Source organism: Canis lupus, chromosome 9 (assembly GCF_011100685.1).
Source record: "Canis lupus familiaris isolate Mischka breed German Shepherd chromosome 9, alternate assembly UU_Cfam_GSD_1.0, whole genome shotgun sequence".
In the NCBI taxonomy this organism is placed as follows: Eukaryota; Metazoa; Chordata; class Mammalia; order Carnivora; family Canidae; genus Canis; species Canis lupus.
The window spans coordinates 39,644,807-39,670,812 of NC_049230.1; the positions used below are offsets into that span (position 1 = coordinate 39,644,807).

The following is a 26,006-nucleotide window of genomic DNA, read 5'->3' on the forward strand; positions in this document are numbered from 1 at the left end:
AGTTAAATGACTTATCTTCTGAAAGTCAGAGATAAGTGGGGATGACCAGAGGAAGGAAAGGAAATTCATTTCACATGGTTGTGGCAGGGTATCTTCTGCTCCAAGAGGTCCTCTCCACATGTTTCAAAGTGGTCTCTGTGTGGTTCCTTCAGCTCAGCTCATCTGCACTTTGTCCAGGAATCTCATCAGCAAAGGTTATGGAAAAGTAAGGGAATCCTCCCCCTGCAAGACAACACAGAGGACATCAGGGCAAATACACACTTTCTTTTCTAGCCAAGCCCCCCATGGCCCAAATCCTGGTCCATTTCCCTTCATGCTGAGCTAGGTGGGACAGGGCCATCTTCACCCACTTCTGGAAAGCCTCCTGCCACCAGAACCAGCTCTCAGCAGTTAGTTCCCACTGACTTTCCCTTGGTCCCCATGTGGTCCTCAAAGTCCAAGGTAATGCTAGAAGCAAAATGCACATCCCCAAATCCATTCCAAGAAGGGGAAGTAAAAAAAAGAAAAGAACCTAATTGCAAACACTCTTCTAGCTGTCTCCAAGATCACCATCCCTGCATCCTTCTGACTAGCAGCCCCAATTTCCCATCCTCAGTCCTCCGGTTCCTAGAGAGAACGCTTGGTGGATGGAGCAGGAGCAGGGTGGGACTGACTGCATCCTACCTTGTTCCAGGCCAGAGCACAGTGCCACCACCTCCACAGTGCCTCATTTCCACAGTGGCCCCTCTTCATTGCATCCTCTAGATGGCCTTGCCCCCCACTGGATTGTTCTTTGAGGAGGCTGGGGAATGAGATGGTTAGGATTAGGGAAAGAACACTCAACACATGATGCCTTTCTGCTTAGCCTTTGAAAAGTTCTGCCCTTATTTACTCGAAGCCTAGCAGGGTGCAGCTGGAAAAAACACCGTGCAGGACACCTGGTGTCATGGGGAGCTACTGTTCTTTCTCTGGAGCATTTTTTTCTCTCTTCTAGAAGCTTCTCTCCTGGGAATTACTGCTTCCCCACTCCACCTTTAATTGCAGGAGGTGAATGCTTCTTCAGCATGACCCTAACAACAGGTGATTGGTCCAGCAGTGGTTACCTGACGCGAACAAGGCCAGAGTCTTTCAAAGAAGACTAAGCTCTGAGAAAAGAACTCAGTCTCCCCTGGTAGCCAGAACCAGGGGCGTGTTAACTCAGGAGCTGCTAGTACCCATAGCCTGATTAGCAAAAAATACCTTTTGGTGGGTGCCTGGGTGGCTCAGCTGGATTAAGCATCTGCCTTCCCTCAGGTCATGATCTGAGTTTGAGTCCCCTATCAGACTCCCTGTTTTGCGGGGATCCTGTTTCTCCCTCTGCCTCTCTCTCTCTCTCTCTTTCTCCTTCTCTCTCTTTCTCTCTCATGAATAAATAAAATCTTTTTTAAAAATGTTATTTGACAGTGAAAAATAAAAATAAAGAAGCCTTAAAGAGAAGTAGGAGGCAAGAGTCAGAGAGAGGAAAATGTCTGGTTCCTTCGTGGTAATCCAACTCCTGGTGCTGGTTTATCCTTGGCAGGCATCTCAGTCTTCAGTTCTACAAGATGTTCCAGTTATCCCTTCAGGATCTGTCTCCCAACCTCTTTTCCCCTCTTGAAGCTGCCCAGAGCCAGTTTCTGTTATTTTCAACCAAAAGAGAACTAGCTAATCACACTCAGTGTTCATAGGTCCAGCTCAGAACAACCCTGCCTTGCCCCCTCACAATCACTTCTAGAGCTTTCCTCTCCCTAATGAACCTCTTTCATCTCTGTGTCCCTAATACCTCATTAGGATATCTGATGGCTCAAGCCTGCCTCTGGCTATTTAGTTCCAGTGTAATGACTTCTCCATTTCCAGTAGTACTTTGACAAATAGTTATACCAATAAGCACGCCCTCCTTTGACAGACCCCCTTGATTTCTCTTGGTTAATGGCATCTCTAAGCAGGCCACCCAGGACCCATCTGCCACTGGGGACAGACTCTGATTCTGGTTTTCTTCAGATGCACTTAGTCTTAACCTTTCTGGCCCCATCAGACTCTCAGAAGTCCTCCCTTGCCATGTGATTATAGGCAATTACATGCAATCAACACTCCCCTGGATCCTGTGGATTCACACACCAGGGCCCGAACTCACAGGGCAGGCAGAAAGTGAGCAGAGATCACAGCTCATTCTGTAGTAATTCACCTGAAGACACCAAGGTGGGGAAGAAAATGTGGCCTTTATCTCCTGAACCTAGAGACTGGCAACCTCCCCCACTGAGAAGGTCCGCCAGATTACAGATGACTTCAGCATTGCAGTCGAGAATCCACACTGAGAATTCTAATCTTTTTCTCTAATTTGGCCAAGTGCCTAAAGGAGTCATTTTCTTGCTGTAGCCACAGAGGCCGGGAATTCTAAGCTGCTCTGAGTTATAACTCAGGGTTACAATTATTAATAAACTCTCACCTAAAATTCAGTTTCATGTCAACCACTGAAATTACCCTTGCTGGTGTAATAGGGTTTACCGTGTTCAGGCTCTTAAAGGGAGAAGAAATAATTCATAAGATTAAGCCTCAAATGTTTGTCCTCTTCAGCAGGAGCGTCCTTGGGAAGAAAAGTGGCCTTTGGACCATTCCTTTGCTGCTAACCAGTATGCCTAAGACACAAGGGAGTTTGTTTTTCTTAGAATTCTCTTGTTCCATCTTTCTCTTCTCTGTAATAGAAACGGTCTCCTACTCCCTCTTCAAATCAAGGAAAGTACCTTTAAAAATGCTATATCACACACTTCGCATGAAAAGTACATAAGGCTGCATTCAGTCCACAAAAAATAGATCCAAACAGGGGATTTAAAAGGTCAACATGAGTGTTCTGTAAACATCAAAATAAACAGCATATATATAGTGCTACGTGGTTTGCAGCATACTTTCTCATGTGGTAGTTTTGCTTGAACAACCCCAAAGACAGAAAGAGTCATCTGATTCCCATTTTCCAGTGGATTTGTGCCCAAAGACAGCCAATGCTTGCCCTGGGTATCACGGCTGATATGTAGCATAGCCCAGACTTAACCTCCTATTTCTGATTGTATGTGTGATGCTTTATCCACATAATCATGCCTTAAGGAGGTCATCTACTACAGTTTTAATTAAAATAGGAGGGGCAATCTTTTTTCTATAGAGGGCCAGATAATAAGTATGTTATACCTGTAGGCCATGCAGTTTCTCCAACTTACCTAATACTGTGAAGGTAGTGTAAAAACAGCTATAGACAACATGGAGACAATGGGTATGGCCAAGTACTAGTAAAACTTTATTTACAAAAATGGATGGCAAGCCAGATTTGGCCTGCATGCTATAATCTGCCCACCTCTGGTTTAAAAATATAAGGACCAAATCTTTATGTTAGAGCTAAGGTTGAAGTCAGCAACTCCAGCCCCACTGGTTGATGTTTACATGCAGACCATTTCCATTTCCCAGTTGGCACACAATTCCCTGCCACTGTACCTTCCTCATGGCCTAGTCAGTGCATTCTCATCCTACCCTAACATCTACCCTCTCCCCCAGAAGAATGGAGGTTCAAACCAGGGAGGAGCCTGGGAAAAACACTCATGGAAACAGTGGCTGTTAGTCTGGGCATTAAGAGTAGGGAAAGTAGGCTCTTAACATTTTTGAATTCCCTTTTTTCCAATAGGCCATCAATTCAGTTCTTGTCTATACCCCTGTGTCCCTGTCCTATTCACTCCTCATTCTCTCTATCACCTCCTGGTCTCTCTCCACCTCTCAGTCTATCCAATACCCCAAATCATACCTTCCCTGGCATCATTTCTAGCTCTGACTTTAAAAAAAAGACTTATACTCTGGCTTCCAAATACCCAATAGCACCTTCAAAACAAGGAGAACCCTAGCTGACAGGTCACACACCCAGCCTTTTAAAAGACTAAAGGAACTTCTGGCTATGGAGGAGTGAAGAAGTCAACAAATCTCTTTGCAAAAAACAGCTAAAAAACTAGACAAAATTGTCAAAAACAACCATTTCAAGTCTCTGGAAATTGGCCAAAGGCAAACAACACATTTGAAAAACTTTGGAACACTAGGTAGGAACAACAGGAGTCTAGGGCATTCTTGCTGGCCATAAAAACTGGCAGCTTCACTGCCAGAGGGGGCTGACTTGATGGAGAGCAGAAGGCTGAGCCTGTGCCAGCTGTGAATGGGGAAAGTGTAGCTCTCTTAGCCTCAGGTTGAGATCCCAGGTGAGGTGAACTATAGACCCAAGAACTAGCCTGAAGTTTAACAGGGAGATCCTGGAAATGAGAGATGAGAGATTACAGGGGGCTCGATAAGCTCTCCATACATCCATGCCTGACCTGGCTGTTCAAACATCAGGGACCTGGGAATGCCTGGTGGAAAGTAAAAAACACGGCAAAGTTGAAAATTACATGACCTTTAAATGCACTCCCTAGCCCACACATAGATCCACCTGCAGAAGTTGGTAGTAGCCCTGTTGGCTAGAGGTGTTTGAGCACAAATTCTGCCCAATCATTGCATGACCACTAAGCTACGTGGAAAAAAAGGCTTGAGGATGACAAGCTAAAAATAAGAAATTTTTAAGAAGCTGCACAGAGACATAAGCAGCTGCACAGCACATGGCAAAAAATTCTGCAGATTAAGTCCAGGCAAATGGGCACAGATTACCAAAACTGACTCAAAAAGGAATGCAAAATGTGAATAGGCCTCTAACAAGAAAAGGAATTGAATTAATAATTAAAAATCTTCCACACACATAAAAAGCTCAGCCCCAGATGGCTTCACTGTTGAATTCTATCACATTTTTAAAGAGGAAATAATACCAATCCTCTATAAACTCCTCAGGGAATAGAGGAGTGGGGAATACTTCCCAACTCATTAGAGAGTAACACTGCTATTACCCAAATACCAAAGACAGACAAAGGCATCACAAAAAAGAAGACCTACAGATCAATATTCTTTATAAACATAAATGCAAAATGTTTTAAATATTAACAAACTGAATTAATTAACATATTAAAAAGATTATACATCATGACCAAGTGGGATTTGTCCCAGGGATGCAAGATCAGCTCAACATATGAAAATCATTTCATGTAATATGCCATATTAGTAGGATAAAGAGCAAAAACCACATAATCACATTAAGTGCAAAAAAAAGCATTTCACAAAATCTAACATCCAATCATGATAAAATTTTTTTTCAACAAAATAAGAATAGCAGGGAACTTCCTCGCTGTATAAAGGATACCTATGAAAACCCTACAATTTACATAATACTTAATGATGAAAGACTGAATGTTTCCTCCTGAAGATCAGAAAAAAAGCAAGGATATTAATTCTCATTACTTTTTTTAAAAAAGATTTTATTTATTTATTCATAAGAGACACAGGGAGAGAGAGGCAGAGACACTATGCAGAAGCCTGATGTGGGACTTGATCCTGGGACTCTGCGATCACACCCTGAGCCAAAGGCAGACACGCAACCACTGAGCCACCCAGGCATCCCTAATCCTCATTACTTCTATTCAGTATTATACTGAAGGTTCTAACCAGTGTAATAAGACAAGAAAAGGAAATTAACAGCACACAGACAGGAAAACAAAAGGTAACACTTCTTATTCTGTTACAGCATGATCCTATATGTAGAAAAACCTATGAAATCTATCCAGGAGGAAAAAAAAGAAAAACAACACTACTAGAACCAATGAATAAACTTTGCAAAGGTGCAGGATACAAGATCAGTTTTTCAAAATCAGTTGCATATTTATATGCTAGCAATGAATAATCCAAAAATAAAATTAGGAAGATAATCTCATTCACAATGGTATCAAAAAGAATAAAATACTTAAACAAATTTAACAAAAGTAGTGCAAAACTTGATCACTGAAAACTATAATGCAATAGTCCATGTCCTTGGTTTGGAGGACTCAGTTGATCTATAGATTCAACTTGAACCCAGAAGAGTTCTCAAAGTTCTTTTTTTTTTTTTTTTTAATTTTTATTTATTTATGATAGGCACACAGTGAGAGAGAGAGAGGCAGAGACACAGGCAGAGGGAGAAGCAGGCTCCATGCACCGGGAGCCTGACGTGGGATTTGATCCTGGGTCTCCAGGATCGCGCCCTGGGCCAAAGGCAGGCACTAAACCGCTGCGCCACCCAGGGATCCCTCAAAGTTCTTTTTTTAGGAAACTGACAAACTGGTTATAAAATTTAGATATAAATGCAAAAGATGTCAAATAAACAGAACTATTTTGTGAATGTACAAATTTGGACTACCCAATTTCAAAACTTAGTAAAAATCTACAGAAACTAAAGAAGTATGGTACTATGCCACACTAAGAACAGACATATAGATCAATGGAACAGAAATGAAAGTTCCAAAATAAATTCTTTTATTAATGGTCAATTAATTTTTGACAAAGGTGCCAACTCAGTTCAGTGGAATAAGGATGGTCTGTTCAACCACTGGTGCTAGGACCATAGGATATTAATATACAAACTTATACCCTTACATCATATGATACACAAAAATTAGCTCAAAATGGATCATAGGCCTAATGTAAGAGCTAAAACTAAAAACCTTCTTTATAGAAGAAAATCTTTCTGACTTTGTATTAGGCAAAGACTTCAGAGATATAACACCAAAAGTATGGCCTATAAAAAAAAAAAAACAATTTGACAAATTAGACTCCATCTAAATAAAAAAAAAAATCATTCTTCAAAAGACATCATTAAGAAAATGAAAAGATAAGCCACAGAGTAAGAGAGAATATTTGCAAGTAATATAAATATTTGCAAGTAATATAAAGGACTTATATTCAGACTACATAGAGAATTCTTAAAACTGAATTATAGAAGACAAACAGTTCTTTTTTTTTTTTTTAATGGGCAGAGGAGGGGTGCTTGCCTGACTCATTCAGTGGAGCATTTGACTCTTGATCTGGGATTGTGAGTTTGAGCCTAACATTGAGTGTAGAGATTACTTAAAATAAAAAATAAAAAAATAAAAATAAATAAAAATTAAAAAACCAAACTGAGTACCTGGGTGGCTCAGGCAGTTAAGTGTTTGCCTTTGTTGGACTCAGGTCACAATCCCAGGACCCTGGGATCAAGTCCTGAGTAGGGCGCCCTGCTCAGCAGAATCCGCTTCTCCCTCTCCCTCTGCCCTTTCCCCTCTCTCTTGCTCTCGCAAGCTCTCTCTCTCTCTCTTTCTTTCTCATGCTCGCGCTCAGGCACGCACTTTCTCTCGAATAAATAAAATCTTAAAAAAAAAGAAAGTTAATGGGCAGAAGACTTGGGTAGCATAATACCAAAAAAAACAAAGAATGGTTAATCAGCTTATGAAAAGATACTGCATGTCTTTAAGTCATTAGGGAAATGCAAATTGAAGCAACAATGAGATAACACTACATATCTATCCACTACAATATCTCTAATCAAAAAAACTAAGAATAGTTGATCTGAAAAAAAAAAAAAGAATAGTTGATCTGAGTGAGTATGTGAAAAAACTGGAGACCTCATTTATTGTGAGTGGAAGTATAAAGTACAGCCACTTTAAAAAACAGTTTGGCAATTCCTCAACAGGTTAAAGATGGAGTTACCATGTGACCCAACAATTAGGTATCTACCCAAGAGAGATGAAAACAGGAAGACTTGTATGCAAGTGTTTATAGTGGCCTTACTTGTAATAGCCAAAATGTGAGAGCAATCCAATTGCTTATTAACTGTTGAATGGATTTTAAAAATGTAGTATATATGTGCAATAGAGTATTATCCAGCAACAACAACAAAAAAAGCAAACTGCTGAGATATACTATATAATGGAAGAACCTTAATATCATGATGCTGAGTGAAAGAAAGATCCAAAAGACTGTATCTTACATGATTCTATTTGTATGGCATTTTCAGAAAAGACAAATTTATAGAGACAGAAGGTAGATCAGTGTTTGCTTGGGGCTGGGGATGTCACTATGGATTGGCTGCAAAAGGACACAAAAGAACTTTTGAAGTAATGAAAATTAAGGATGGCTTATGATGATGATGGTAGCACAACTCAAAAATCATTGACCTGAAGTTTTACAAGGCATGAATTTTATGGTATGTAAACCATATCTAATTAAAATATCTAATTAAAAATAAATGGATTAAAGCACACCAGAATTCAGTTGCCCTGCTCTGTATCTTCTTTTCCCAATTGTGTATTGCCTCATTTATCTTCACCAGTTCTTACTCTTGACTGTCATCCACATTCCCATCTCTGAGGTCATTGCCTTCTGCTTTGTCCTTATCTCTCATATGGGTAGTGATGCTTCCTCCACTCCTCTCAGTGGATCTAGAGGCCAGCCAGGGTCTTGTAATCTCTTGAAACCTATCATCATTCTGTAATATCCCCTCCTAAAAATGTTTGAAAACATCCAGAGGACTTAAATTCTTCCGTCCTCCTCTGATTCTGGGTTCCTAATTTTTCTCATAGGTCCTCTGTCTGCCTTCATACAGTCTATTTGTGAACTCTCTCTCCTTGCTTTCCACATACCCAAAACCCCACTCACACAAAGCACTGGTGAGTTTGGAGTATATTTTAGACACTTTGTGGAGCTGAGGAAGAGGGAGTAATTTACACTAGAGCATTAAAGCAACTTTACAAAGAATATTTGAAGTTGTTAACATGCTCTTAAGGTACCTCTGGAAATATTCACAGGTTCTTTACCCTACATTGTTTCAACTCCATACCCTCTCTTCTTTCTTCTTTCCATCCTGCTTTCCACTCCTTTCAACCTTTCAAATATATATATATAATCCTCTTCTTTCTCATAAAGATCAGTTTATCTGCCTTCTTTGAGGTCTTGTCCATTCTCATGCCAAATGGCTCATCATGGCATTGCCTCAAACCATGCTATCTACCAGATTTCTAAATTGAAAGTTACATGGGATACCTGGGTGGCTCAACCGCTGAGTGTCTGCCTTTGGCTCAGGACATGATCCCAGTTCGGGGATCAAGTCGACATCGGGCTCCCTGTGGAGGAGCCTGCTTCTCCCTTTGCCTATGTCTCTGCCTCTCTCTGTGTCTCTCATGAATAAATATAGAAAATCTTAAAAAAAAATAAAATAAATTGAAAGTTACAGGAAAAACAAACCACAAAAAAAGGAGGGGGGAGAGAAAAAAAGACTCCACATGATTTAAGCAGAGAAGACCTTCGTTGAAAGATACTGGGTTGCTCAAAGATTTGCCAAGAAGACTATAGAATAGAATCATCCTCAGAAAACAAGCAGGAAAACAGGTAGGCTGTACAGGATAGCCCACACTCTAGAATAAGACCTGTGAAAACCCTGCTCCTGTCACCATTGAAGCAGACACTAAAGTTTGCACAAATGAGCCTACCATCCCATCTGTAGAAACAGGATGCTACTCCACCCTTCACTTCTGCTTCCAGAATTCCCCACCATCACTGTTTCTTGACCACAAAGTCTGGAGTGAGTGTTTCTGATTGGCCGGACCCAGGTCCTGCAGCTGCCTCCTAGCCACGAAGGAGACTGGAAAAATGAGTCATTGGACTTTTCAGCTGTTAGGGTGAAAGATAGTCTCTTCTCACCCAATTCCATACCATAGAGAAGTCTCCAAACATAGGAAGGGAATTCAGATGCTGAAGAACCCCAAAATAGCAAAAACAGCCTTTATGACTAATTTGAATAATGAGAAAATGTGCTCAACAAAGTGATTCAGAAATTCTGAACGCCCTGATTTTCTTCCCGAAAGTTCTTACTGTGAGATGATCCAAGCTAATGAGGAAGAAAAGTTGGGGGTTTGGCCTGAGCAGGAAATACAGAACATTCCCTAATTCTTTGCATTGTTATGCACATCTTGGCCCTCCCAACCATGGGTTCCCTCTGTGTAACTATGCCTTGTTTGCCCAGGGGCTGGCACAATCCTCAAACAGCCCACACCTCCCTCCACACTGTGAAGCAATTACAGTTCTGTAAACAAATGCTTACCTTATCCTGCCAGCTGCTATTTAAAGGAATCTTGAAGCCAAACTCACCTTTAAAGGGAAGAATCCTAATTGTGATGGAAATATACATTGTGATGAAAATATCACAATTACCATGAAATTTTGCATATTGGATGCTAAAGCAGGATTCACCTAACAATATTGAGCCACCATTATAAATATACATTTCTCATGACATTTTCTGGAACTCTCCCAGAGAGCTCCTGGTTAGAATAAAGTAGAAATGTCAAATGCAGGGAGCCTCTACTCTGGGCCAACTTTTATTTTATTATTCAGCTCATTCTTGACTGCCTAATAAAAGCCCATAGTTTACTCTCATGACTTCTACGTATTCTTTGGAATAATCTCTTTAACTGTCTAAAAGGCAGGAGAATACTCAGTTGGGAATCCACGTTAAAGCCAATACCCAGTGTCCTCAGACAGAATTGGAACAGGGAGAGGTCTTAGTGACCAAGGGGGGCCCACAGGTTTGTTATCTTTGGCCTACAGAGATATATATGTTAAAATATAAGCCTTTTAAAAATAAATAAATAAAACAATACAGAAAAACACACAAAATAGGGGCACCTGGGTGCTCAGATGGTTAAATGTCTGCCTTTGGCTCAGGTCATGATCTGAGGGTTGAGCCCCACATCCCTGATCACTGCTCAGCAGGGAGTCGGCTTCTCCCTTTTCCTGCCCCTGCTCATGTTCTCCCTCTCTCTCAAATAAATAAATAAAATCTTTAAAAAAAAAAAAAAAAAGAAGAAAAAAATACATTTATAGCTTGAAAAATATATTACTATAGTATTATCATAAGACCCTCATAACCACCTCCAGGGTCAAGAAATAGAACTTAGCCAGTGACCCTGGAAGTCCCTTCCCTGTGCCCCTTCACAGTCACCATCTTTCCTCTCTCCCCTCAAAGGATTATACTCAGACTTTCACAGGAAACCATTCTTTGTGTTTTCTCTATAGTTTTATTCCCCAAATGTGCATCTCTAGTGACCAGAATTTAGTCCTGCCCATTTAAACACCTTGGCGTGTGTTTTAAGGCACTACAGCTTGCTCTCCTTCCCTTCCTGTTTCTAACAACTTACACTGTTTAGGATTTTCCGATTGCTCACTTGTATTGCAGCTCAATATGCTATGCTGTCCCCTGCATTTCCTGCAAATGGGCAACTGAGTCCAGGGGCCTGATCTCACTCAGGTTCGACCCCTTTGGCCAGGCCACAAGTGGTACATCAGGAGTCAACTGACGTCTTTTTTTTTCCTTTTATGATGCTTACAGCCATTGATACTCAATGCCTAGAGCCAATCATTTCTTAGAGGTTACAATGATATTCTAAGGTAATCATCTCTTTTCCATTTATCATTTGGAATGCTTCTATAAAGAGATACTTTCCCTGCAGTTTTCCCTTTAGGAAAAGCAGAATAAATGCTTGATTCATTTTCTTTTTTTATCAGATATCAAATAATGAACTGTTTCCCTATTATCTTCCCAAGCTGATATATATGTGTGTGTGTGTGTGTGTATATATATATATATATATATATATATATATAAACTTTATAAATGTGTAAGTATGATTATGAACACAAGTATTTAAGTATATGTGATGGGTCTTAATCCACTTCTATTACCCTTCCTGGAATTCAGATAGATTCATCTTTGGTCAGAGGGATTTCTTGAAGTTGGCCCCAGCATCCTTTAGCATAAATTTAGTCACTTTGGGTAACCTCTCTCCATTGAGTATGACAAAATATTCCAGGCTTATCTTGCACGTTTCTAGCCTCAGATCTGAAATCAGACATTTCTTGGGACACCTGGATGGCTCAGTGGCTGAGTATCTTCCTTCGGCTCAGGTCATGATCCCTGATCCCTAGAGTCCTGGGATCAAATGCTGCATAGGGCTCCCTGCTCAAAGGGGAGTTTGCTTCTTCCTCATCTCTCTCTGCCTCTACCCCCCCACTTCTGTGCTCTCTCACTCGCTCTGCTCTTTCTTTCTCAAATAAATAAAATCTGTTTTAAAAAAATGAAATCAGACAATTCTCAAGAAGTCTCTATTCCTTCTAGTGGACCACCATCGGTGTCCTAGGGATGCTCATTGCTGCTAATTTGGTCATGGTTTCTAGGCCTTTTCAGTGGACAGAGCTATAAAATATACATACTACAGACATGGATACTTTCAACTCAGATTCAGAGCTTCTGCAGTTTACCTAATCTCTTCCCTCTTGCATCCATATCTCCTTTCTGCCAAACTGAGTCTCCTGGATTCTTAAGGATGCAGGAAATAATAAGATAGAATTCCCCATGATTAATCATTTGCTTTATCTCACATTATCCATTCAACAGTCTCAGAAAAATAATACAAATCCTACCACCACAAATATGATTACTGAAAATAATTGGAAAAAACATCCACATATGAGGCACCTGGGTGGTTCAGGTCATGATCCTGGAGTTCCAGGATCAAGCCCCACATAGAGCTTCCTGCTGAGTGGGAAGCCTGCTTCTCTCTTCCTCTGTACTTGCCAACCCCCTCGTGCTCTCTAGCATATTCAGTCTCTCTCAAATACATAATAAAATAAAATGTTTTTTATTTATTTTTATTCCTTTAATAAAATGTTTTTTAAAAAATCTGCTTATGTTCCCCTCATTGTCCCCTGAACTTTGTAATTGTATTGCATCTATATTTTCAAATCATATACCCTTGCAGACTATACTCGCTGCCTTTCAGTTATCATTCAGTCTTACTGTTATATTAGCTGTGCAGTAATGCTCACTACCAGTCCTTTATATCAATGTCTCTGCTTATTTTGCTTATTGGAAGCTTATTATCTAGTAAATCCCTCGGGAAGAGCTCCTAGGAATAATATTCCTTGAGTTTTTTACATGCTGATAGGAGTTACCTGTGCCCTTTATACACAAAAGCCAGTTTCTCTGGCTATAAAACTCCTGATTTATATTTGCTTTCCTTAGGTGTCTTAAAAATGTTGTTTCATTGTCCTCCAACATAAAGCATTATTGTCAGAAAGTCTGATAACCTAATTTTTCTTTCCCTTATAAGCCATTTCCTCTTTTTTGGCTATATGCCTAAATAATTTTCTTCTGCTGTTTTATTTTCTTCTTAAACTGGAGCAATTTTACCAAAATGTCTTGCTTTCGGTCATTCAGGTTCAATTTTTCAGGTACACCATGTGCATGTGTTCTTTCAGTACGCAGGTTCAGATCTTTAATTGTTGTTATTTCAGGAGAGTTTCCTTAAATTATAATTTCTAGTATTTGCTCTGTCCCTGTGCTTTGGTTCTGTTTTTCAGGGTCTCCTATTGCTGTAGATAGATATTCTATGTCTCTTTCAGTATTTCCATTTTCTCTCAAATTCCTTTTTATCTTCTTTTTATTTCCTACTTCTTTTGAGTCTTAAAATTTTCTTCCTTTTTACCTTTTATTATCTGTAAGGCATTATTTATTATGTCTATTTACTCTCGTGTTCCCTCTATTGGGTCTTCATTGCTGAAATGACTTTTTTCCTCTAACTTCTTCTTGATTTGTCATGTAATTTATGAGGTTATGATTATTATCACTCTCGTTTATGTGGATGATGTCATTCCCTTAATGTCTTTTAGCTCATTTTGAATAATAGGTTGCAGTTTTGATTTGTTTTGTAGATGTCTCTTTCTGGCATACTTTCACCATCTATAAAGATGTTACTCTGTTCTGTATTCTATTTGTTCTAATAATAATTTTGTGTGGCTTTCACCCTCAACATTTTTATGGTGTTTATTTTTAAGTAAATGCAATTTTCCTGAACTTTGTGAAGGAGGCCCTCTCAGGGTAGCTTCTTAACTTCATGGGCTCCCTCTTTAGTTGTTTTGTGTAGTATTTAAAAGTATGGCAGCTTACCTTCTGAGATGTCCTGGGTCTGCTCCCCTACCCCACTTTATATGGATCATTTCCTTCTTTTAATTCTATTGTCCCTATTCTACTCAGTTTTGATCCCACATCAGAATTTCTCATGTTTGTGGACTGACGATCCCTGACTGGTCAGTTCTCAACATCATAGAGTCTGGACTGCTCCATCTCATCAGACCTCACTCCACAGACCCCTTGCATTCACCCACTGGTAAACTGGGCAGAAATTCCAGTGTCTTTTTTTTTTAAGTGGTATCTAATGTTGGTTAACTCCTACTTAGCATCTCATTTAGAATGCAATATCCTAACAGGTACAGGAAAAAAATTCTTTTCTAATATAAACACATTGTCATAGTTCTTTAAAAGACAGAAGCACAAAATACCTTGCAAAAAATATACAATTTCCTAGCAAAATCATTAAGTCTATAATTCTCACAAATTCTCATGTAAAGCACTTCCATTTTTTCAAATAAAAATTTCATTAAAAGTTTCCATTTCCTTTCATAATCAAGTCTTCATAAATTACAGTATACAGTAATAATGTTACTTCAAGTAAAACTTTATTAAATACCCAATTTTGGCATAATTTCCTTAAATATTTTTACCCCTGAATAGAATGAAGTTTGGGCATCAAGTCCTATGTAAGCTAATCTTAAATGAAGGTATGCTTGATCTGTTTTAGAGGCATGGGGCAATGTTTTATCTTATTGATCTTGTTCAAGAATCTTGAAATCTTCCAAAGGAAGACTGCTTAAGGCAGCTGGTAAAATGTATTCTGATGTGCCCTTTGGTAATATGTTCCTTGCTTCCAGATTCTTCCCCAGGCAGGCAGCCTTGATCCATCTTTGTGTTGCTCTGAGTTCTTTATGTAAACAAGTTTTCATTGTCTTGCTTAAGCTTGCTATTTCTTTTTCCAGCTCAATTATCCTCTTTTTTTTTTTTTTTTTTTGCCTCCATAGGATTCCTAAAAGCAGTAACTGTGTTCAAGTAGTACTTGATAACTACTAAGGTTTGATCTTAAAGTAGATGGTTCTGTTGGAGTACAACTGTTGTTTTTCTTCAAAAGATTCCTTGATTTGAGTTTCATAGACTTTCAATGGGTATAAAAATAAAAAATGGTTGGAATTGCATCCATTTTAAGTCACCGAGTTTGTCCTGTTGAGTCAAAACAGGAGGCTTCAAAGTGCTTTGAACAAAGAAAAGTGTGTTTTCTTGGCACAAAATTGTTGTGTCTAAGCTGGCAAGCCCATTCTTTTCTTCTTTTAGGATCCAGACGAAACCTGTGGAAGCTGATGTTAACATGCGTGTTGTGGGTAGTAGCACAGCCTGCTGCTGCACAATTGGCCAGCCCTTCCCTGCCCCTCATTTAGCCCTGTCCTAAGGCTGTTCTAAGGCACTGACTGCTACACTTCCTTCCTCTGGGCAAAGGCTGGTCAAGTAAGGCAGGGGAAGGAACTTTTGGAGAGAAGTCCTAGAAGCTGGTGAGAAAGATGGGTGTGTTGTATTGGTGGGGGGTGCCAACTTTCCTTGTCTGTTTATTAATATGATAGACTTAAGCCAGCATAGCAGACAGTCCTGAAGCTCCAGTGGGACAAGATGCCTCCTCCCAGTCCCCAAAAGGGAATGAGGCCAGTGCATCTCTTTGGCTGCTATTCTTGGAGCAATTAAAAAGGTGTCTCTTCCCTTCTCCCCATGACTATGAAACTCTCCTGCCTGGGCAGAACTTTTAGTTTTTCAACGGCTGTTTTCAAATTGCTACTCCACCTCCCTGCCTACCAGTGAGCATCTGTTGGCTATTTGGGTATGGTTCTATTCTCAGGTCCATCCAATATCTGACCACTCCCTCTGCTGCCTCCTACATAGATGCTGATACCACATAGGGCTTGGGGTTGTTAGTGATTTGTCCCCGCCTACTTGTGTGGCAGAGTTCATGGGAGTACCTCATCACCTGGTGTGCTGTCAATGTCTGTAGTTTTGGTCTCTAGTTGCTCTGTTTGTCTTATGTGGGGGAATTGCTGAAATTCAAAAACCATGCTGTCTGCATGTTTTCTATGTAGAGGTGTTTTTTGTTTTTATGTGAACTAACTAGCAATTATTTTCCATTAAGATCCAGATTTTTGGTTTATCTTGAGAAATTCCAATGTCTAGTTACACTGCACCTGCATTCCCACATGGCAGCAATTGGCTGCATCACCCAATAGATGGATTTGGGTTCTCCTATTTGCTCTGGCCCAGCCCTCTCCATTGGTTCACTGACCAGATTACCCATTTACACAATCTTCCTGGCCCTATATGCACAGAAGGCATCTACACCGTGACTCCTGTTCTAGGGCTACTGATAGGAAGTAGAAAATACTCAGGAGCTCTTTACCTTCTTACTCAGGGTTTTATGCTAGTTAGTGCCCCCACTTCCATATGCCACATTTCTCCCATAGGGACCTAGGGTGCTCTACTCTTCTTTTTCAAAGATTTATTTATTTATGAGAGAGAGGAGAGGAGGGGCAGAGGGAGAGAGAGAGAAGCAGACTCTATGCTGAGTGCAGAGCCCCATGTGGGACTTGACCTCACAACCATGAGATCATGACAGGAGCTGAAACCAAGAGTTAGACGCTTACCAGGCTGAACCACCCAGGTGCCCCCTTGGGGTGCCCTACTCTTAATGTCTCTTCCAGATGTGCCTCCTGGGATCCCTCCCAGCATTTGGGTTTCTTCTTTCTCAGGCCTCCTCTGTCCACCTCCTGGTCCAGTAAAACACTGGTCACATGGAAGCCAGTTTTAACAAGACATAGGCAGGAGACAGAAGAAAGAAAGTAGCCAGTAGCCAGGTTTTCAGTGGGTCAAGCAGCAGAGGACAGAGCAAATCAAAGTCCTGGTTCTGGGAATAGGACTGGAGCAACCATTAGACTGGGGCAATAAAGAGGAGGTCATCCATGGTTGGTGAAAAGGAAGGGTAGGACATGGGTATGCAGCAGGGTAGGGTGATGGGAAATGGTGAATTCTGCCCACAGTGTGCCTTTCATGTACAGTCTGGTACTCAAAGAGGTGTTGCTCGCCAGCTGCCTTTGGGCCACTCCTCTAAACTGTAGATCCTAGGATAATGCTTAGATCTATAAGGAGGTGTTTGCAATCCCCTGAAAAGTCTCAAGCTCCCACACCTGTACATTGTATCTGCTGCTCCTCTTGTGTTGACTTCCCTCCATCTTTTCTCAGGTAACAAAACACCTCAGATCTCACTTCCTCTAAAGACTTCTTAGACTAAGTGCAGTGCCTCCTCTGGACTTCCACAGGTCCCCAAGTGCAGTACGTATCACATTCTATTATCTCTTTCCTTGTTTGTTTCTACCAAGCTAAGAGTTCTTTGAGAACAAGAGGATCTTACTACATTTTGTATCTCCTACACCTAACATGTTACAGGTGCTCAAAAAATGTCTATTGATGCTTCTAAGCACCACAGGTATCACACAGTTGCAACTGGTACCAGTGCCCATTCTTAGGAGAATAGCAGGAGACCAACCCAGTCACCCCTGGCATGCAGCGCTGAGAGGACTGGGTGAGCTCACAGCATCTGACTGTCTCATCAGCATCTTTCATCTCCTAGGACTCCCTCTACAATCATTTTAATTACTTTATTGCAGGTTGCATCAGGGAGGTAACACAGAGGAGAGCAAAGAGACTATGGGGCCCCTGACTTATTGTTTAGAGATGGGAACAATGTCCCATTAACTATGGAAACTCGATGTACAAAGGTTTTCAGAACCAGCTGTCATCATTGCTCATAAAGTTTTCAAAGAGCATATTCAGAGGCCGGAATGGGGTCTGGGTGGGAGGAAGCAGGAAGGCTGTCTGTCACTGGAGCACGGGGCATCCTGCACACCTTTATTCTGAAGGTATAGGACCCCTTATGGGTCAAAGCTGTTGCCTGTAAACGTGAATTTACCTGCCTGACACTGGACCTCTCTTCTCCCCTCGGCTGATGCCACGTGATTCCTTTCTATAGGCCTATTATCTTAGGGAAATTTAGATATCCTGTGGTCAGAAGCTGTGAACACTAAGGCAACCTGACCATAAGTTCACGGTGATCCAGGGCTCTGATCCACAAACTGGGTTTTTGCCCACCTCCAGGGTAGAACCCTCAGCATAAATTGAGTTGTAGCTCTGGAAATTGAGACAATACTTAAGTATTGTGGCTAAGTCTTCTTTGTTGATCTCTCCAGTGCTCTAGTCAGTGATTCTCAACATTGGTTGTACATTATAGTCATCTGATGGCTTTTGAATGCACCAGTGCCTGGACTTTACCCTAGACCAAAAGAATCGGAATCTCTGGGGATGGCGCTTGAGCATCAATATTTTTCTAACTCCCTAGGAACACTGATTACCTAATCAGATAACAGTTAATGACTGCAACAGATCAGTTAATGATTTAAAGTGATAGATAAGCGTTCTCTGACAGCTTCTGTGTGTCAGGAATCTAGGAGTGGCTTAGTGGTTTTGTCTCAGGGTCCTTCGTGAGATTACAGTCAAGATGTTAGCTGGGACCAGAGGACCTGTCTCCAAGAGGGCTCTTCCACTTGGCTGTTGGGTGGAGGCCTCAATGACTTGCCACATTGATCTCTCTGTTTGATTATCCTCACAACATGGCAGCTGGCTTTCCCTGGAGCAGGTGATCTAAGAAAGAGAGAGCAAGACAGAAGCCACAGTGTTTTTTGTGGCCTGGCCTTGGAAATCACACTCCATCGTTTCTACAATATCCACTTGGTTACATTGAATAAGCTAGAATAGGACTATCCTATTTAATGTGGGAGTGGGTGCATAGGGACATGTATATTAGGAGGTAAGTCTTTGGGGGGTTGTGGCTTTTGGAAGCTGGCTACCATAGCAGGTGTCTCTAAAGTACAGCCAAGGTTGAGAATCATTGCTTCTGGTCCCTTTGGGGCTGAAGCACTGCCTTTATCTTGCTTAGCTCAAAAGAAACACTAAAGAAACACTAAAGATTTATTACTATTTATTCTCTTCACACAACAGCCAGAGTGGTTTTGGTCTTTTTAACTGTAATGAATATTTTTGTACATAATTCTTTGTTCTGCTAGTAGATTATTCCCATGAGAGTAGATGCTATAACATGAAAAACTTGTTCAAATCTCTTTTTTCCCTTGCAGGGAGGCCTAACTATTTTGCGGTTTTGTTGGGGTTTTTTCCATCTCTGATTGTTTATTTTATTTTTAGCATGTGAATCTAGTCATCACACTCTGTTCAAAACTGAGCAATGGCTTCCTGACAATGACAGGGTAAAGTCCCCAATCCTTCTCACAGTAGATGGGCTTCTGTGTGATTGGCTCTTCTCTTGCCCTCCACCCCAGCCTCAGGTCACTCCACTTTGACCATTGCTCACTGCATTCTGGTCACACAGGTTTAATTTCAGCTCATAAGACTTGTTACTCTGCTCCACTCCTCAGGGCCTTTGCACAAGATCTTCCTCCAAGTCTGATTCCTATAACTTGTTCTTAACCTTCAGGTATCAGCTCCCAGGCCCTTCTTCAAAGAAGTCTTCCCAGATCAGCCTCATGGGTTCTCCCATAGCACTCACTATCTTTACATCAGAGCATTTGTTGCAATGTGTTATCATACACTTATTTGTGTGATTACTTGTTTACTTCCACTAGACTGGAAGCTTCATGAGGGCAGAGATCATATACTTTTCTCTGCTGCCTGCTCCCCTATTACCTAACACAGCATTTTGCATACAGTAGGTGCTCATTAGGTGCTTGCTGAATGAATGTTTGTAAATTGAAAATCAGGGCCCAGAGACATTCAGAGACACGCCCAAGGCCACCCAGGCAGGTAGCAGGATACCTGCCTGGGCCTAAATGCGGGTATGCTAAATTCCAAATTTCTTCTTCATATCTGGTGTCCCTGAAATCCTCCACCCCTGTTCCTGGAATCCCATCTTGCAGAGAATTGTCTATACTGCCTGGGTGGAACAGTCGAGTTTTTGTGGCAGGCAAGGAATGACCCCTTCACCAGAAAGTGATGGTTGCCTTTGGCTGGGGTTTGTGTTATGCTGGAGAGGGTTCTTATAAAGGTAACCCTGAGTCTGTCCACCTCAGTCAGTTCTTCTCATGTTGAGCATCCATGCCTCTTGAAACAGCTCTGGGAATTTCCATTTGGCCTTTGGGATTGCTGCCAGGTGGCCCATACACAAAGGTGAAGTACACTGTCATTATTTAATGATTCTCCAAAGCAGTGAACTGTTTGTTCCTGTGACCTATGTTCCTGTCAGTCTTAGGGGCTGAGGGACAGAGTGAGGGACAGCCTTGGGAAGGCTTCACTGACCTTGGGCACTAGGCCAGGTGCCCTGTGCTACTAGGGTTGGGGGCTGCAAGATATTGGGGACAAATAGAGAAGTGAAGTCAGAGCCCCTATCCTCCACCTGCTCTCTCCAGCTCCCAAGTCCATGTGCTGCACCTTCTACTCCCAAAACCAATTTTGCTGATGTCACACCTGACCCTGTCTCCTAGGGAAGGCCAGGGTCTAAGTCCTATCTTCTCCAGAACATACCCATCCTGGGAGTCAGGCCATACCTTTTCTGCTACTGCAGAATCCATCAGCAGATCTTTATGAATGCCCAGCTAGAGGTTAATGGCAGACCTGTACATGACAGACCCACCAAGGAAATAGATAAATTTCCACTTGGGCCTAATGGCACCTAAGCTCAGGAGAAAGTATCAACCACTAACCCCTCATTAGCATGTACATGTACATAACACACACACATACACACCACACACACACGTATTCACACACTCAGGTTCATTCAGCCTGGATTATCTGCCCTGGGCACCTCTCCCTCAACCATGGCATTGCCAGATTAACCCCAGGTACCTTACCAGGACACCATGCAGCTCAGGTTCCAATCCAAGTGGCTCTAGTTGCCCTGACCATTAGTGTATCCCTTCCTTGGTAGGTTATTTATGATTCTCCTCCATTGCTTCTATCTGATCAGCGTACTTGCCATTTGTCTCTCAGTGTCCAAGTCCCCATCACTTTTCAAGGCACAAATTTGGCTTCCTCTATGCAGCCCCTCATTCCTGAAGCTGGAAGTGATGCCTCCCTCCTTTAAATACCCATAGCATTTTAGCTCCACCTCCTCTATGATTCTTGAAACCAGTTTTTGCTTTCTAATCATGATGTTTTTATACACATTTTAGCAACTCCTTTACTCAACTATTTTATACATTTAACCGGTTTATACCTGCCTGCTTGTATTCTCCAGAGACATTGTGAAGCCATGACAGAAAAGTCACTGGTTTTGGTATGTAATAGAAGTGAGAGAGCTGAGTGGGTTCCCTCCCTTTCTTTCCTCCTTCTCTCCCTTCCTTTCTTCCTTTTGTAAATATTTCTCAAGTCCTCTATGTGCCAGGTACCTTGCAGCACCCTAGCAAGACAATACACAAAATATATTCAGCCTCCATTCCAATGGAGTTTACAAGCTAATGGAGTTCTAATCCCCAGTCCTTCCATTACTGGCTGTGTGGCCCAGGAAAATTGTCTAATCTCAAAGAGCCTCAGCTTCCACATCTATAACATTGAGTTTTACAATAATTATCTCCTTGGTATTCTAAAATAATTAAATGGAATAATATACATAAAATATCTAGCACTTAATACATATTCAAAAAATGTGCATTTCTTCTCCATATTCTTCAATATTAGAGAGAACTTTCTAACATAGTAGAGACTCAAGTCAAGGGTGTATGTTGAAAAGGAAGAAGGAAGAACAAAAAGAAGGAAGGGGAAGAGGGAGGCAATCATGAAAGTTCATCAGAGAACTGTCTCTGGAGTACCAGCACCCACCTTGCCCTCTTTACTTTACCATCTGGATTGTAAAAGGGGGTACTGACCGCAGCCTAGAAGAAGCAGCTCTTGGTGGGGACACCAGTTTCGCCAACCCCTTTTCAGGTTATCCCATGTGCAAATCCAGTCACAGAGCCAGGTCTAGGAGCCCTTCAATGGACTAATTACATATTAAAAAAAAAAAATCACAGGCACTTGGGTGGCTCAGTCTGCCTTTGGTTTAGGTCATGATCCCAGGGTCCTGGGATGGAACCTCACATCAGGCTCCCTGCTCAGCAGGGAATCTGCTTCTCCCCCTCCCTCTGCTCATGTTTGTCTCTCTCTCTCTCTCTCTCTCAAATAAATAATTAGAAAAAATCCCTCCAGTGGTTTTCAGAGTGCCTAATAGCTGTTGCCCCCAGGCTCCCCACAGAACTTCTGCCTTCGTATTTATAACCCTCTAGTTTCTCTCCTTCCTGGCTTCCCAGACAGTGGGGCAGACAAAAGGACCATTTATAACAGCTTTTCTGACAGCTGGACATTATTTAATTAAAACTTCTGGCAGCCACATAGTGTGCTGGAGGCTATTTAAAGTTCTCAATGGCAGGAGGAGAAATGGGGAAAACTTACAACCCTTGGGGGGCGGGGTGAGGGGACCTGGGGTGGGTAGGGGCCAGGGCAGACTCTCAAGTCCCTTACTGTGAAGTGGCATCTCTCAGAGACCTGACTTTTGACATTGAAGTCTCTGTGGGAAAGGGTGGGCATGATGTCAGTTCCCCAAGGCATCTGCGTGGAGTGGGGAAAGGGAATGTTTGAAGAACCTGCAGCACCAAATTGAGCAGAGTACTCATTTATCCAGATCGGCCACTCATAATTTTCAGAATAAGAAACGGAGGCATAGAAAGGAAAAGGAACTTGTTCAAAGCTGCATAGGGAAATCATTTAAGTATCCTGGGCCTTATTGCTCCCTTTATGCATGAGCAAAGCCTGTCTTGCTTACTTTTCCACACAACAGCCATGTACCTGCCAGTGTCATCTTGAAGGCCTGAACGTGTTATTCTAGGTATGGGCAGAAATGTAACCATGGAGGCCAATTTTTGATCATCTGGTCAACCCCAGCATAGGCAGTGGGTTCACATTTAGCTGCTGTAGCTACAGTTTGCTGGACTTTGGGTAGCAACAGCTAGGATAAGGGACAGGTCTCCTCCCTAATAGAGCAGAAGCTAAGAAAGGCAAGTCTGCCATAGGGCACTATACCTGGAGGAGGAGGAGTATAAGGCCAAGTAGGAACATTAATCATAATAACAATGACCTTGATAATAGCTCCACTGGTTGAAGGCTACTATCACCATCATGGCTATTACTATTAGCATACTTCCCCTTCAATATATTTATAAAATATATGATTTACAGGATTTTACGGATGAGGAAATAGAAGCTCAGAAAGTTAACTACATGCTAAAGTTCCCCAGCCACTAGTAGGAACAGGATTCAAACCCAACTCTGTCTGACTTCAAAGTGTATTGTCTTTCCACCATCTTGGTAGTCTTCAACCAAAGCCGCACACTAGAAATCAACTCTTTTAAAACATGCAAGGGGTGGGGGTGGGGGGACATCTGGGTGTCTCAGTCGGTTAAGCATCTGACTCTTGATTTCAGTTCAGGTGGTAATCCTAGAGTGGTGAAATCAAACCCTAAGTCAGGCCCTGCGCTGATCAGAGAGTCTGCTTCTCTCCCTCTCTCTCCCTCTGCCCTTCCCCCTTCTCTCTCTCTCTCTCTAATAAATAAATAAATAAATCTTAAAAAAAAAAAAAGACAACATGCAAGGGCTTCCACCTTACCATAGACCAATGAAACCAGGCTTTCTCAAGGTCAAGACCTGATATCAGTATTTTTGAAGTGAGTCTAAGGTGTAGACATGGTTGAGAGCACCCTCTGAGATAGCACAACTGAGAGCTCCTGCTGATGTGTTATCAGAAGTGTGACCCACTCCTGCTACCACCTCCCGACTACTGCTGAAGTTGTCCCAGATGGCCATGGCAGGCCACTGCTTGGGGGCTAGGACTAAGCACTACAACAATGATATCTGTTGACCCCAGTCCCCTCTGTGGCTCCTGTGGTAGCCCTGATGGAGTCACCATTCTGGCTGTAGTCTCAGTTCCTGCTGCTGCCCCAAGAGATCATCACTCCCACCTACCGACTCTGACCGCTCTCCTAATCGCAATCGCCCCTAACAGCAGGCTGATAGTATCTCCTAGGATAAGTTCCTCAGGAAGCAAACTCCAGGATGGAGGGTGGCATGCAGGAGATTTATTAGAGTATGCTCTGGAGAGCATCATCTATGGAAGGCAAAGGATGGGTGGAATGAGTCCCTCAGTGCTGAAGGAGGATCTGGGTGGCATGCCACAGCATCCACTCTAACCCTTAGTAGTGGGATGGGTTTGCAGGGAAGCTGAGGAAGGATCTTCCCCTCCAGAGAATGACTTTATTGGAGCCCAGCATGGAGCTGCCTTGAACAAGGCTTTCATTAACCTTGCTCTATGGTATCATTACAACCCTCCTACCCCCCTGGGAGCTTCACTTAATTTCCCTTAGGGGCTCAGCTGAAAACAATTGGAGGGACTTGGTAGCTTATCACTTGCCGTTGGCCTTTAGCAAAAGCCTTTGCATCTGACTGGCACACCTGACTGTCTCCTTCAGTGGCACTCTAGGGGGCTACAGGAGCAGCTTTATTCCCCTTCCTTCTTTTTGGTTTTACCAGCATTTGGGATTCAGTCAGCAGCTCCAATAGTTGTCATTGTTTCAACCTCAGGAGCCAAGACAGGAGTTACCTGGCTTTCTGAGCTCAAAGTGAAGTGGGAGAGATAAAAACAGAAACTTGCAATGATATTGCCATATGGCCATTAAAATGGCATACACTCAGAATGGCTGCAGTCAGGGAAGGGAGTGATTCTCAATCTGGAGGCAGGGCAGGGGGAGGCTGCCATGTAACAAGGAATTAAGGAAGAGATTGGAATGCTGGAGCAAGATTTCAAAGGAGTAGATATGTTTGCCCAGCAGATGTGATGGGGAAGGTGTTCCAGGAGGGGGTCCATGCAAAGTCTGAGGGCCGAACTGGAGCATGTCAGCAAGCACTGCTACCGTGCTCCTGGAACATTACCTGGGTGATGCGGGGGGTGCATTGGGTGGCTCAGGAGAGATTGGAAAGACAGGCAAGAGCAGAAGATGGAGGGCCCTATACCCATGCAAAGGAACTTGGATCTCACCCTGAAGGTAATGAGTCCCCACCGAAGAGCTTTCAGCATGGGCTGCCATGTCTTTCTAATGTATGATATAATAAAGAGGAACCTCTGTCCTGTTTCTCCCTAATCTATCTTCTGCTCTCTGCATCTGCCGTAAACTTAAAAACAAACCTCACTTTTGCCTCCTACTACTCTTGGTCTCTCTTTGTCTATCTCAGATTGGGTATAAATAAATAAACCCACCAGGCTGTACCAACTCTTCCCCCGCATCTCACATTTAGGGTTGTTGGGGCTTCTGCATGGAGACACTGATTCACAGACTCAGAGAATGTCACACCAGAAGGGTTCTGAGAAAACATCTCCTAACCCCTATCTCCTGGCCTCCCTTTATGGAGGAAAGCTCTGACCCCTGCAGAGGGGAAATAATTTGTCCAAGTGACCACAGATGGTAAGGACATGGATGGGACTTGTTCAGTTTTTCTTTTCCATACGTATATCAGGTCAGCTTATTATGTTCCTGTTCCAGGAAGAAAAGTTAGTCCTGAACAAAACCGTTCCATTGGGGATTTTGTTTTCCAAGCCCTTCCCCTAAAATCTCTTCAACTGTGACCCTTCCTCCCAGCTATGATCCTTTTGTAGAAGTGCCAGTACACAGGCCCCCTTCCTGTTGACCACAACACATTCTAGAACCCTACCCACCTCTGCTCTCTAGAACAAACCTCTAACACCAATAAAAAGTAAGTTTATATGAAAAAAAGAAACCTCTCTGCTTTTCTTTGTACCTACCCCCTTGTTCCCTCAAAATGGCCCAGTCCCCTGCTCCATTCCCCCCACTATATTAGTGATTTCCAAGGAAAAGTAGAAATTTCACTAAACTAAAAGGTGAAAGATAATGTCTCAACTCTTCCACTTCCTCTGACATTGTGCAAACGCCTTCATTTCCGCATGTGTTGCTAAGGTTCATTTAAAAAGTTTCTTCAGGGATGCCTGGGTGGCTCAACGGTTGAGCGTCTGCCTTTGGCTCAGGGCATG

The 26,006-nt window shown here is 42.2% G+C and overlaps 1 protein-coding gene and 1 pseudogene across 2 annotated transcripts in view; one reads left to right on the forward strand and one right to left on the reverse strand.

The window, feature by feature from the left end:
* The window catches only part of ASIC2 (acid sensing ion channel subunit 2), a 1,001,679-nt gene that overhangs the window by 590,754 nt on the left and 384,919 nt on the right, over positions 1-26,006 (forward strand). The gene's annotated exons all lie outside the window — the stretch shown is intronic.
* On the reverse strand, positions 14,556-15,269 carry LOC102154247 (annotated as a pseudogene).